The sequence below is a fragment of the Mus caroli genome, unplaced genomic scaffold (assembly GCF_978045245.1).
Source record: "Mus caroli unplaced genomic scaffold, Mus_caroli_1 scaffold_1, whole genome shotgun sequence".
In the NCBI taxonomy this organism is placed as follows: domain Eukaryota; kingdom Metazoa; phylum Chordata; class Mammalia; order Rodentia; family Muridae; genus Mus; species Mus caroli.
This window is the reverse complement of record NW_028227256.1, coordinates 74700592-74714701: the sequence shown is the minus strand read 5'-3', so window position 1 is coordinate 74714701 and position 14110 is coordinate 74700592. Positions and strand designations below refer to the sequence as shown.

The 14110-nt window shown below is 39.6% G+C and overlaps 1 non-coding gene across 1 annotated transcript; it reads left to right on the top strand.

Annotated features, from left to right (window-relative positions):
- Nucleotides 1–472: 472 nt before the first annotated feature.
- Nucleotides 473–636, top strand: LOC147006068 (U1 spliceosomal RNA). The gene has a single exon (XR_015048738.1). It is a non-coding gene; the product is annotated as a U1 spliceosomal RNA (small nuclear RNA).
- The last annotated feature ends 13474 nt before the right edge of the window (nucleotides 637–14110 follow it).

Sequence of the window (14110 nt, the reverse complement as noted above, 5' to 3'; positions counted from 1 at the left end):
CAGACGCAGTGTCTCACAGAGCAAGGAAGATTGTATATTTAACGTAGGCAAGGTTTCCTGCTCTTTAGCTACGGTGCTCTGTTAATGTCCTCCCTTTGACTTCTGCAGTTCCTGCCTTGGCTGTTTCTCTAGTGTCATTGCAGAAGGCTGGCAGCAATGTAAATCCAAAACTCTCTGAAAAAGTAATTTTAAAAGCCCTAGGAAGATAACTCAGTCACCAAAGTGCTTACATCGAAAGCACAGGGGCCCAAGTTCAGTTCATAAAATCGTGTTTTATATAAATAAATAAATAGCCGGGCGTGGTGGCGCACGCCTTTAATCCCAGCACTCGGGAGGCAGAGGCAGGCGGATTTCTGAGTTCGAGGCCAGCCTGGTCTACAAAGTGAGTTCCAGGACAGCCAGGGCTATACAGAGAAACCCTGTCTCGAAAAACCAAAAAAAAAAAAAAAAAGAAAAGAAAAAGAAAAAAATAATACTTACTTGGCAGGGGAGATACCATGATCACGAAGGTGGTTTTCCCAGGGCGAGGCTTATTCATTGCACTCCGGATGTGCTGACCCCTGCGATTTCCCCAAATGCGGGAAACTCGACTGCATAATTTGTGGTAGTGGGGGACTGCGTTCGCGCTCTCCCCTGGAAAAAAAAATAAATAAATAAATAAATAAATAAATAAATAAATAAATAAATGGGGATGGGGATGTCTCAGCAGTTAGGAACACAGGCTGCTCAGTCACCAAAGTGCTTACATCGAAAGCACAGGGGCCCAAGTTCAGTTCATAAAATCGTGTTTTAAATAAATAAATAAATAAATAAATAAATGGGGATGGGGATGTCTCAGCAGTTAGGAACACAGGCTGCTCAGTCACCAAAGTGCTTACATCGAAAGCACAGGGGCCCAAGTTCAGTTCATAAAATCGTGTTTTAAATAAATAAATAAATAAATAAATAAATAAATAAATAAATAAATGGGGATGGGGATGTCTCAGCAGTTAGGAACACAGGCTGCTCTTCCAGAAGATCTGGGTTTTATTCCCAGCACTCACATGATAGCTAACAACCATCTGTAACTCCAGTCCCAAGGAATCTGATGTCCCCTTCTAGCTTCTTTGGGCATTGTACGTACACACATGGTATACAGACATACATGCAGGCAAAAGATCATGAACATCAATATATAGAGATAGATATTTATTAAATAAATTTATCTGGATAGGTACATAGATAGATAGATAGATAGATAGATAGATAGATAGATAGATGATAGATAGGTAGGTAGGTAGATAGATAGATAGATAGATAGATAGATAGATGATAGATAGGTAGATAGATAGATAGATAGATAGATAGATAGATAGATAGACAGATAGACAGATAGACAGATAGATAGATAGATGGATTTAAAACCATATATGATGATATATACTTATTATCTCAGTTCTGGAGGCAGAGGCATGTGAATCCCTGTTGCTCACTGGCCAGCCAGTCTTGCCAGTGTGGTAAGCTCCAAACTAATGGGAGGTCCTACCACAACAATAATAATGATATTATTACTAATAGTAGTAGTAGATGTAATAATAACAATAGTAATAATAGTAATAATAATTTTTTAAGTGGATGGTACCTGGGAAACAAAATCCAACTTTGTCCTCTGGCTTCCACATGCACCTGCAAGCACACACAAAATAAAAACAAAAATAATTAACAGAACGTACATGTGACTTCCTTCCTTCTGTCTCAAGTTGTTAAGAAATACAATCAGAATCCGGTCACCAGGCGCTCGCTAACCAACCCAAATCTCCAGTTACAAGTTCTTCAGTTACACACATAGCCACGGTGCCAAGTGTTTCATAAAAGTTCACTTCTGAATTACAGGCTTTAAAGAATTTTATTTCCATGGATGTATTTTCGTTTGGGAAGAGAGGTATTTCAAGAAACTACTCAAGTACAGGATCAATCCCGCTTCCTCCTCAGAAGAAAATAATGATTGAATTTAACTCAAATACCAGGTGTTCTGTGACATATTTTTCTCTGTGTAAGTTAATCTGAAAGTTAGGGTTCTTTTTTTTTTTTTTTAATGAGATGGTACTCAAGAAGTTCCTTGAACTCCAAACAGCCTTAAAAACAGTGGACGCCTGAAACATTTCATTAACATTTAAAGTCATGTCAGACAGAGTGCCGAGCTATAGAAAGTCTTTTTTAAGAGCTAACCGTTTTATAGCCATCTATTGGTGCCTAATAAAAGAACTAACGTGTTCTGGGGGCCCAGGCTTGGATTCAGTACATCGTGTGGAATGCTGTATTTCAGTAGAAACTAAAACAGAGAAAACCACCGTGATTGGGGGTTTGCTTCTGCAACTGGGCTTACGAATAACAGAATTCATAACCTTTTATAATCTTTTAACTTCTACCCTGTGTCTCCCCTTCATCACCACATCCCTCTTCAATAGCCATAGTTCTGCTCTGTTGGTCATGAGGCAAGCTTGGGGCAAGCTGTGAGTACCATTTGCACAGAATTCTCTCTGCAATGTAAAGCTCCTTCTGGTTTGTCTTCCCCTCAGTCTCAAAAGCCCACAGGAAAGGGCAGCTGGTGCCCTCCACGTACCTCACTTCTGTTACATGACTACACTTGTTTGTTTGGTTTGGTTGTTTTTGTTTGGGTTTTTTGCTGTGCCATCTAGGATATTTTTGTTTATTCATATTTATCACCTTCCTCTCAGAATTAATCTAATTTTGAGACAGGATCTCCTTGTGTTTTCTGAGCTTCCTGGGATGCATGGTCTCCTGCCTTCGCGTCCTGAGTGTTGGAACACTGTGCTCACTTGTCTCCATGAATTTCTATATTTTCTCTTAATGAAAAATCTTTTAATGGAAAATCCCTAGACCATTGCATGGTACACATGCTACAAAGATTGATGGAAATGAATAAATAATAGGTTTCAACCTTGATGAATTCATGATGATTAGAAGATAAATACTACTTAGTGGTCAAACAGTGAGTATTCTTTAAATATTAGGATTAAAACTGTCAATGAGAAGGTACTGCTGATTTTGTGTCAATATTACACAAGCTAGAGTCATCAGAGAGGAAGGAACATCACTTGAGGAAATGCCTCCATGAGATTCAGCTGTAAGCCACCTTCTTAGTTAGTGATCAACGGGGAAGGGCTCAGCCCATGGTGGGTGGTGCCCTCCTTAGGCTGGTGGTCCTGGGTTCTTTAAGAAAGCAGGCTGACCAAGCCATGGGAAGCAAGCTAGTAAGTAGCATCCCTCCATGGCCTTAGCATCATCTCCTGCCTCCAGGTTCCAGCCCTGTTTATGTTCCTGTCCTGACTTCCCTCAATGATGTACCAAGATCTGGAAGTGAAAGCTGAATAAACCCTTTCCTCCCCAACTTTCTTTTTGGCCATGGTGTTTCTTTGCAGCAATAGAAAACCTAAGACAGAGAATAAAAATTGTAAATAATTTATTTGGAAAGGATGTCTATTTTATTTTAAGTGACATTTTTACACACAAGTTAATATATGGACATAATATAATTTAGAAAATATGGAAGCAATAATTACTGCAAGAAGCAATGGGAACTGGCTTTTAAAATCATGCTTATCTATCCTGTTTGAATGTACTGTGATAAATATTTACTTACCCAATTAATAGGTGCCACCTAACCACTATGTTCCAGATACTCATTTTGATATTAGGCAATATGTTAGTGAACAAATCAAAGTCCCTTACTTCACAGGTTTCCATTCTAAGTAAGGAAAGTAAATCAAATACAGAAAATTAAACCAAGCTGAGCACAGAGGTATAGGGAAAGGGCTGTTACTTCAAATAGGACAGTCATGAAAGAAAGATACCTTTGACAAGATAAAATTTGAGCAAATATCTAAATGGGATAGATCCTTGGGGAAATTCTTGGTTATGCTGGGACCTCTAAGAACCACAAATCCTCTGAGTGTTAAAACAACAAAGAATAATTCTCACCCATTTCTTACCCATAGTGGTGTCCAGCATTGGGTGGGGACCATGAAGTAGCTATCATGCAATAATGCCTGGCTACTGTAGTAGTTCCATCCTCCTCTAGTTGGTGGCCTCCTGACCATAGAGATAAGACAGCAGAGGGTTGGAGAGTCTGATGTGCTCCTCCTGTTCACTGCTCAGTCAGTAAGGAAATCTATATCTAGCATAAAATGGAACCAGGTATTAGTGAATGTTTGGGATGTTTGTCATAAAGAGTATCAACACATCAGTGGAAGGAAAGTAAAGGAGACGAAACGATGAAACCCTTGAGCTGTGAGTAAGCATCTTGTACCTCCCCGAGGGACACAAGGTGGCAGGATTGCTGTAGACTAAGAAGAGAAGGGAATATGGAATGAAGTGATACCCAAGTATCTCATCAGCAGGAGTATTGTGGCCCATCACACCCATCCTAAGGATGATGAGGTTGTGGATTGAATGAGAAGTGACCCCCAACAACCTCTTGTGTCTAAACACTTCTTCCCCAGATGGTGGCTCTGTTTGAGGAGTTTATCAAACTTCTAGGGGGTGGGCTTTGAAAGTTTACAGCCTCACCCTATTTCCAGTTGGTAATCTTGGCTTCCTGTGTGAGGATGAGATGAGATCTCAATGCTTTCTGCTCCTGTCACTTGTTGCCATGCCTTCCTTGCCCTTGTAGATGCTCCTTCCTGAAGCTTCAGCCAAAATTAACCCCTTTGTAAGTTGCTTTTGATCATCCTTTTTTATCATCATAACAGAAAAGTGCTTAATCTAGATGCCAAACTGCTGGCAGAGGTTTGAGCTAGAGGTGATTATACATATATACAATTTTATCACAAAGGATGGTATATTTATTACTTTTCTTTGCTTTGATAAAACACCATGACAAAAGCAACATGTAGAAGAAAGAATTTATTTGAACTTCAGAGGGTCATAGGATGATGGAACAGAGGTAGCAGAGATAGCTGATGAGGCAGAAAATAAGGGTTCACTTCATGAACCACAATCACCAAGCAGAAGGAGCACATAGGGAATGGCACAAGGCTTTAAAACCTCAGAACTCCCCCCAGTAACAGACTTCTTCCAGCAAGGCCACACCTCCTAAACCAACCCAAACAAAGCCACCAACTGGGGACCAAATAATCAAACATCTGAGAGAGCCTAGAGAAGACATTTTCTTTCAAACCACCACAGACCGCAGCGTAGCAACACTTGCAGAAACCAGTGACAGATTATTAAAGTGAATGGATTATAAGGGTAATAAAGGTCACTGATCCATTGATAAACAGAAAATTACCCAAATGTTTTTATGATGCAGGCAGTTCCCAGGTTTTGACTGCACATGAACAAATCCTTCAGGGGTATTTTTTTCCTTCTTTAAAACATGGGATGAACCCCTAAAATGTCAAAAGGCACACCAAGGAGATGAGTTATTTTGCTATGTGTAAAGAAATTAATTGAATAAGCACAGCTGGCTGCCACGTGGAGCAGAAGGCCAGGCAGCTTCCGATTGAAGGGGTCCAGAAGCTATTGTCTTTGCCACTCGGGAAAGGAGCTCGGAGGTCCTTTGAGAAGCTGTTTGTCATTTTAAAAGAGTTTTTGACAACACTAGGAAGCACTCTGATATGTTTGCTGTATTCCTAGGTGTCTAAGTGAATCAGAACTCAATTTCCCAGGGTCACACTGCTAGATACCCTTCTTCACGAGTAACCCTTCAAGCTTGCATAGCTCTAGTCTTGAAATAATTAAGAGAAATTGTAAAGAGCAGATTTTGCTGCAGGAATATAAATTATCCTAAAAGGGAAGAAATTCGGATATCCTTTGGGTCTGGCAGGATGCATATGGTACATTTAAAATAAAAGCAAAATTTTTCAGTATTTTTAGCAGAGGCAAGAAGAATTCGACCTGTGTGTGTGTGTGTGTGTGTGTGTGTGTGTGTGTGTGTGTGTGTGTGTGTGTGTTTGTGTGAAGTGTGCTGTTAGGTCTTTTTTTTGGTTCTAACATCTCTTTGTCTCCACACGTTCGGCAATTCTCCTTCCATGCCCACAAAGCCTAATCATTACTGAATACTGAAAATGTTACCTTCTAAATGGTGGTTCTTTTTCATCTTTACTCTCCCTCCTGCTCCTAAGCCCTCCTTCCTTCCCTTCCCAGATCTTCAAGAGACCCTGACTCAAAACAAGTTGGAAATTGAGAACCAACTCCAGAAAGTTGTTCTGTGGCTTGCACATAGGCACCACAGCATGTGTGCTCCTATGTAAATGCATACATGTACACATGCACATGCATGCCCACACATACATGCACATATGCATGCATGTACACACACATACCAACACACATCTGTACACATATACACACATACATATGCAGAAACACACAGTTGCTAAAATGAAAACACAAATTTAATTTTAGGAAGAAAAGAGAAGAAAAAGTAGATACGTAAAAAATTCCCACTGTCCTTGTGAAGCTACTGAATTCTCCTTCCAATACTGTTTTAACATCATTGGTTGATTGTCTTTGTCTTTAGTAGTGCTTCTTAAAACATTGATGCCTTTTGAAGGTGCTTGTTGTCTAGCTGTAGACACTGAAGGAAGCAGCTTTCTGATCTATTGCTTCTCGAAGGGTGCAGTTACTATGAGAGCTTAGCTTTATGTAAATGCTGCCTCGACTTTTGTTTTTGCAAATAATTAAAAGCGAAACCAAGAGCAACATCTATACCCCCAGAGCCCAGATCCTGTGGCTTTTGCCAGGACTCACATTCCAGAGGCAGCTGCAGTGGATTTGCACTTGCTAATAGTTCTAGAACTTAATTTTCTCTTCCATTTGAGCGCTTAAACATTACTCTTTCCTCATTGTAAACTCATCTATATAGATAAACATATGCTCATATTCTATGCTTTCATATGGTACTTGGACTTTTAAAAAGAAAAGGAGGAAAATCACTATGAACTAATATAAAAGAGCTTTCTAAAATATACTAAATAATATAATAAAGGACAAAAACAAATACACATTGCAGTTTACATTAAAAAAAAAGGAAGAGAAATTAAAAATATAGAAAATGTACACACACACACACCCTGGCAACACACACACACCCTGGCAACTAAATATGCAAAAAGAAACACAGAGAAGCCAGCTCAGATTTTAATTGAAAATGGTTTAAAATAAGAGGGTGGGTAGTCTCAAGAAAAAAAGGGCACAGGGATTGGCTTTAAGCTATCTCATATGTATTTTTATGGTTTTAGCCTTTGAAATATGCAAATGCTTTACATGTTCAAAAAACATAGTAAATAGGAAAAGATAAAAAGAGCCAATTCATTTGCGATGGGATAAACAGATCCTTTGAGCTAAATCTACAGCATGAGTAATTTAATCATTGTATTCAGGCCCCTCACAGAAGTACTAATAAAGTCAAGGGGATGCCAATTTGAAAATTTCCGACATACATAAACAAATGAATTTAACTGCATGTTAAATAATGTAAAAAATCCATGGATAGAATGATTAATTCAAATAAATTTTGCATGCAAAATTATGCAATTATATATACCCTTGGCAAAACCTATCTCAGAGCTTGAATCAAAAGGCAGCAGCCTGTGGTTGATAGTGTATGAGATGCTATCATTGTTATAATGTGATAGTATGATAAATGGGAAAAGGTTGCAGGTTATTATAGGACAAAGCAAAAGAAATACATATATTTTCATTGGTGACAATCGTTACTCTGACTATGGCAAGAGATGGTATTTGGAATGAGAAAGCGAGAAAGACCCCCATGATACTGGTCTGAATTCCAGAATGGGTTCGTGATTTACAACTGAGAGTATTTTGGCTCTGTCTAACGATACCAATACAGTAATGACGTAATAATGAAGAAGCACCCAGCATATCAGGATCTTCCTAAGAGCTTTCCTACCACTGCTTCCTGTGCTTATATGGATAGAGAGAAAGCTGGAAACATACATGCCAAAGACTCTGCAATAATGGCCCAATAGAGAAGGTGAGCAGACAGTATACAGGTGAAAAGGAAGAGTCATCTCTATTGGGATTCTTTGATTCAACCATTGTAATGACTAAAATCAGCTTTTACAATTAAAAAGAAAAATTCAAGTAAAGTTAAGTTAAAACTCACGCAAAATGAGAATACAAATGTACATTTTTTTCAGCAACATGTATAAGTAGAAGGTAAAATAAGCCTTGCTCTATTCTTGTTTTAAATTTTTATTAATTCTATTTAACTCATAATTTGAAAACTATTCATGCCATTCGTGTGTGACATATATTTTCCCCACCCACCACCTTTATCCTAGCCTCTTAAAAATGTCAGGTCATAGCAGCATACCATAAACTTTTCCCACACCAACATGTAGACTCTGTGGGCTTGCAGTGTTTGCCTGAAGGCACAATTTCTTTCTCTTCTTTAGGACAACTTAAGGAATACCATGCTAACTCCATTGGTTCTAATAAATGTCTTTCTCCTAAACATTTTTATGTGTGTTTGTGGTACTAGACACTAAAACACAGGGCTTCATGAATACTAGGTAAGCAGTCTAACACCAAGCTGGAGACCCCAGCTCTCTACTGACATTTTAAATAACTTAAGGCTTGGACCCTCTTTTCCCAGTGACCAGTCCTGCCCACTAAGGGGACAACCCTCAATAATGCTTTTCGTAAGAATGGATGGGTCTTACTGATGGCTGAGACTCATATACTGTGTTCTGTGTATCACTTCTGGTCAGTAGAACATTCAGGCTATCCCACTGCCTGAGAGACTCCAGTGTGAACATCCCAAAGTAGTTCTTAGTTAATCATTTATCTGTATAAGTAGTAGAAGACTGTATATTCCTTTGACTTTGAGATTTAGTGATTTTATAAGACTCTGCCTAGGGAAGTGCTTTTAGGATCCTATGTGACAATCTCTTTAAAACTACAAACCCAGCTCTTGGAACCCAGTGAAGTTTCTTCTCTGGCAGCATTACAATAGCTCCATCCCCCATCAGTTTCATGCTTCTGTTCTGTAATGATAATTTTTATATGCTGCTGAGGTTCTGTCTGACCCCCACTAGACTTGTCTTAGCCTTCAGAGTTCTAATAACTTTGCTAGGTCTAAGATCTGAGATGTTTCACCTACTTCATATTTCAGGTAAATTGTGACCATTCTCTTTGACTACTTACTTATGTGTTTTTATTTAAAAACAAAAAACAAACAAAAAAAACCAATATTTTTTAACTTCCCCACCAAAAGTTCTATATGTATTTTGATTTAAAATCTACTCAAGTGCTCAATTGCCCCAAGCTGTCACCTGTGTCCTTAAACAGCTAATTTCTTTGGGAAACTAATCTGTTTATCTGCACACACACATATCCTCTTACCCCTTTGCTCTAATTTTTAAGCATTTTTAATATGCATAGCAATCTTCCTTTCTCTAAGGTGCCAGCATTCCAGCACCATCAGGACTTTGTAGGTGGCAGCCATTCCTGTAGGCAGATGTGGCAATATCACTCAGGACAAAGACAAATTCTGAGAACTGAATGGGACCTTTCTTCCTTCTGCTTTCTTTTTTTTTTTTTTTTTTTTTTTTTTTTTTCGTTTTTCGAGGCAGGGTTTCTCTGTGTAGCCTTGGCTGTCCTGGAGCTCACTCTGTAGACCAGGCTGGCCTCGAACTCAGAAATCCGCCTGCCTCTGCCTCCCGAGTGCTGGGATTAAAGGCGTGCGCCTTCTGCTTTCTTAAACCCTGTTCTCCAAGCCTTGGTGGTAGAGATAATGTTATGACTCTTTGCATCTCCCTTTGTGGACTCTGTGGCTGTGCACAGTCCTCCATACAAGGTAGCCTTCACTGAGAGGTTTCTTGTGGTCTCTCCTTGGTGACCTGGTCCTCAAGACCAAAGTAGATGTCCAAGATGACTCTTAACTAATGTTTCCCAAAACTCCTGGGCTGTTGCCTTCAGAGCCTGGCTGAGGGCAAACAGACAAGAAAGAAGGCAGCTAAGGGGAGACAGAAACTTCAATTCTGGGGCTTCTCCCTCCTCTTAGCTCAAGGTTGGTGTGCTGATATGACACAGGTTAGAGTCATGTTTGGGAAGAGAGAACCTCTACTAGAAGAAGGCCCCCACCAGATTGCCCTGTTGGCAAGCCTATGGGGTATTTTATTGTTTAATAATTGATGTGAGTGGACCCTTGCCACAGGGAGCAATGCTACCCCTGGGTGTCTGCTATTGAATAGTATAAGAAGACAGACTGAGAAAAGCATGAGAAGCAAGCCAGTAAGCATCACTCCTCTGTTGTCACTATATCAGTTTATGCTTTCAGGTCCCGGTTTTGATATATTATCATAACTTCCCTGGATGATGGACTACAAGCTATAAACTGAAATAAACCCTTTTTTTCTCCAAGTTCCCTTGGTTATGGTACTTATCACAGAAACAGAAACCTTCAGTGCTAAAAGTTACTAGACTTAGTAGATCAAAACTCTTCTCTCTGGATATATATATATATAGAGAGAGATATAGATAGGGATATGGATATGGATAGGGATAGGGATAGGGATAGGGATAGGGATAGGGATAGGGATAGGGATAGGGATAGGGATAGAGATAGAGATAGAGATAGAGATAGAGATAGAGATAGAGATAGAGATAGAGATAGAGATAGAGATAGGTGTGTGAGTGTGTATTTGATTTGAATGGATGTCAGTGTTTTATTAAATGTTGAGTGAAAGGCACCCTGGTTCCTACATAGCTCATAGTTCCCTACCCCATGACTTTCTGCATGGCCAATTTATTACATAGCAGCCTACTTCTTCCAAGTCACCAAAGACAGAATCTGCTAGAGCAAATCCGTTAGCACATGTCACCTCTATGTGTCATGTTCCATCACCTTCACCATGTCCAGTTCATTAAAGGCAAATCACAGGTCCTGACCTCACTCAAAGGGAACTGGTCATATAAAACTATGAAAACCATGAGTCAAGGAAGGGCAGGCAAAATGATCACCTTCAAATATGTCTGCCATTCTTCCTATTTTATGATCATTTATTACCTTGATGTTTTTCTTAAACTAATATTACTCAGACAGTAGATAAGAGGTTGACCTAGGCTGAACTCATGCTTATTCAACTCTCTGCTTAAACATTCCTAACTTTGCATAACCTTAGGAAACATTCAAAATTTCTGAGTCATATCTGTAACATGTGTCTGGAAAGGTACTTCACAGTCGCTGTAGCATTCTTATTAATAGCTTTAAAGTCCTTAAGAATAGTATCTAGCATTTGTGAAGTGCTCCAAAATCTTAGGAGATACAAAACAAAAATATATAATAGAGTTGTTAAACATATTTTAAGATAAGAACAAAGTTCTTGTAGGTTCATTCCCCACCGTGGAAAATTAGTTATCTATACTTTTTGTAACTTATGGGCTCCACTTTAAAGACTCTTGTAAAAAGCACCATGTCTGTTGCAGAATCGTAATGAAAGTCCTATCCTTGCAGTAAAACAGACATTCATTCACATGAAATCACAGTTCTAAAGCCAGAAGACCATATGGTATAAGCCAGGTCCCAGACCTCCCTCATTTAACCCAGAAGGAATCGGAAATCTAGAGTCAGTGAAATGCTATGCCACAGGTTAGGGGACTCCAATGCATGAAAGTGAGTGGGAGTTAGACCTCCAATAAAAAGAATAATGAGACGAAAGACAGTCCTACTCTACCAAGCCTGCAATAAAGCAATCTACATCCAAGCTGCCACCATATTATGTATCAAGGTGTTCCTGACAATATTTGACCAGTGTTAATGACTGTCATTTTAGACATGCTGTTTCTTTCCTGTTGGATACAGAAATTCTTTTTAGAAAAACCTGGAAAAATGACTATGCTGAGCTGGTAGGTATAAGGCACATTTATTGGGGATAATCCCCCAGAAAGGGAATAATTAAATACTCCTTAATCATAGTGAGATGGTGGATAATGCACTAATACTACGCAAGTCCGACGGGTATTGTGGAATGATTGGAGTCCCCATTTAGGGTCCTACATAATTACCCTTCTTATCCTGGCTGAGGCTCTGGTGCCTTTTGTTAATCAGTATCTCTCTAAACCACTGGGGGACATTCAGCCAATCAGACTGCTCAATTACCGTGGTTGAATGGTCTTGACCTCATGAATATGAATAGAGGGTGTGCACAATAGAGCAGCACTTTTAATAACAATGGAACTGCCATAGGGATGAAAGAAAAGTGTGGTTTAAAAAAAATAATTAAAATTGAAATGAGAAAAATCATAATTAGCTGTGAGGATTACATATCTTTGTTAAAATGTTTCTCACTTGCCTTTTGGACAAAGGATGAAAGAGAATCCTTTTCTATTTCCTTTCCTTCAGATAGGGATGTTGCAGTCATTGACAGCTGGACTTTGCTTGCATTTCAATAATGTAAAGGCCCCTGTAAATATTTGGGAAACAGAAGCAGGAGGACGAAGAGTTCAGACACACTCTTAAACTGAGCGTGATAAGGCTGAACTGGAGACAGAAAATGTGAAAGGTGATGAATCGGTGTGCATGGTTCAGAGGCAGTGCAGAGTGAAGGCTGCCAATCAGGACCTTTCTACCCCAGTGCAGAGCAGGATGAAGGAGGAGATTATGGGGGACATGTACTGTTGACTTAGCATTTTCGTTTCGTGAAAAAAAAAGTGCTATGCTTTTGTTGTACAAAAATAAAATAAAGACAAAGCTGTCATAAAAATAGAACCAGTAAGAAATATAAAGTGCGGGGGTGGGGGTGGGGAGGGAGGGAATAAGAAGGGTCTTCAGCGAAGGCGTGAATAATGCCATTTCCCCAATATGCATACTGTGGAATTATACATAATCTTTAGCAATTGAATTTATTAGTGGAATCCTAGAACTTGCAAGGAAACTGTGTCACTAAGCAGTGTCAATTTGCCCAAGCCCAGCACCTCCCCTCAAGAGTTAAGTCCCATGTCAGTCTCTCCTGTAACTGCACCATACAAATGTGGCATCTCAGGGTGATATCATGAACCCTGGAGAAGGGACGAGTTTCTTGGAGTAAGCACATGAAAGTCACATTAAATAACTGTTTGAATCACACACCAGTGGTACATGATGATTAGGCTGGTGGGGGAAGGTTAACAATAAATAAGGGAAAATGGATGAGGAAGGCCCACACTGGAGTGCGCTTCAAAAGCCAAGAATTTGAATATCAAAGGAGAAAGAAGAGCCCTTGGGAAAATCAGCAGGCTCCCTGACTATTTCTACAAAAATAACCTTCTCTACTTTAGCGGAGAATCAAATGTGAAAGATGTCTTACTAAGCTGTGGTGTAATTTCCCCCCCGAAAACCTAAATAAGAAACATGATTTGGTCTTTATTTGACAACTTAATGCATGCATTCTCGGTATGCTAAGAGAAAGTGCTCACTCTTTGTGATTTTATTTTGCTTTTTTGAGATAAATTTTCTACAACTTTTTTGAGCCCTACTTCCACCCCCTACCCAGCCACCATGATTGTTCATTAGAAATATATGGTCTCTGATTTAGACTTTTGAAAAGTACTAATTAATGCTAATAGTAGCAAGGTTGTGAGAATGAAGCCCTACTTCTTAGCAGTGAAGCAGAGGAATAGAGCATGATACATCATGTGACTTGTAGTATCTGTGGGGCACAAGCAAGTGACTCAGCCATGGCGTGAGTTCTCTCTAATTTTTACTTGCATGGATGTGCACATGTCTGTGTGACTATATGCCATGTATGTGTGGGTCTGCACAGAGACCATCGGAGACTCTTTGGAGCTGGAGTTACAAGCAGTTGTGAGCTGCCTGGTGTGGGGATTGGGAACAGCCCTCTGTCACCTTCAGAAGAGCAGCAAGTGCTCTTAGCTGCTGAGTCTTTTCTCCATTCCAGAAAAACACATGTTGCTCCAAGAAGTGTGGCTGTGCTCTCACTCCATGAGATTGTATTTTCTGTGCTCATGGGTTAACCTCTGCTCACTAGAGCCCAACATCTAGGTGCACATATTCTCTACAAAATTGGTATGTGTCTGCTTAAATGCCTAAAGAGGGATCCTCAGACCATCTAGACCATCCATCGAATCCAAGAATCGATTT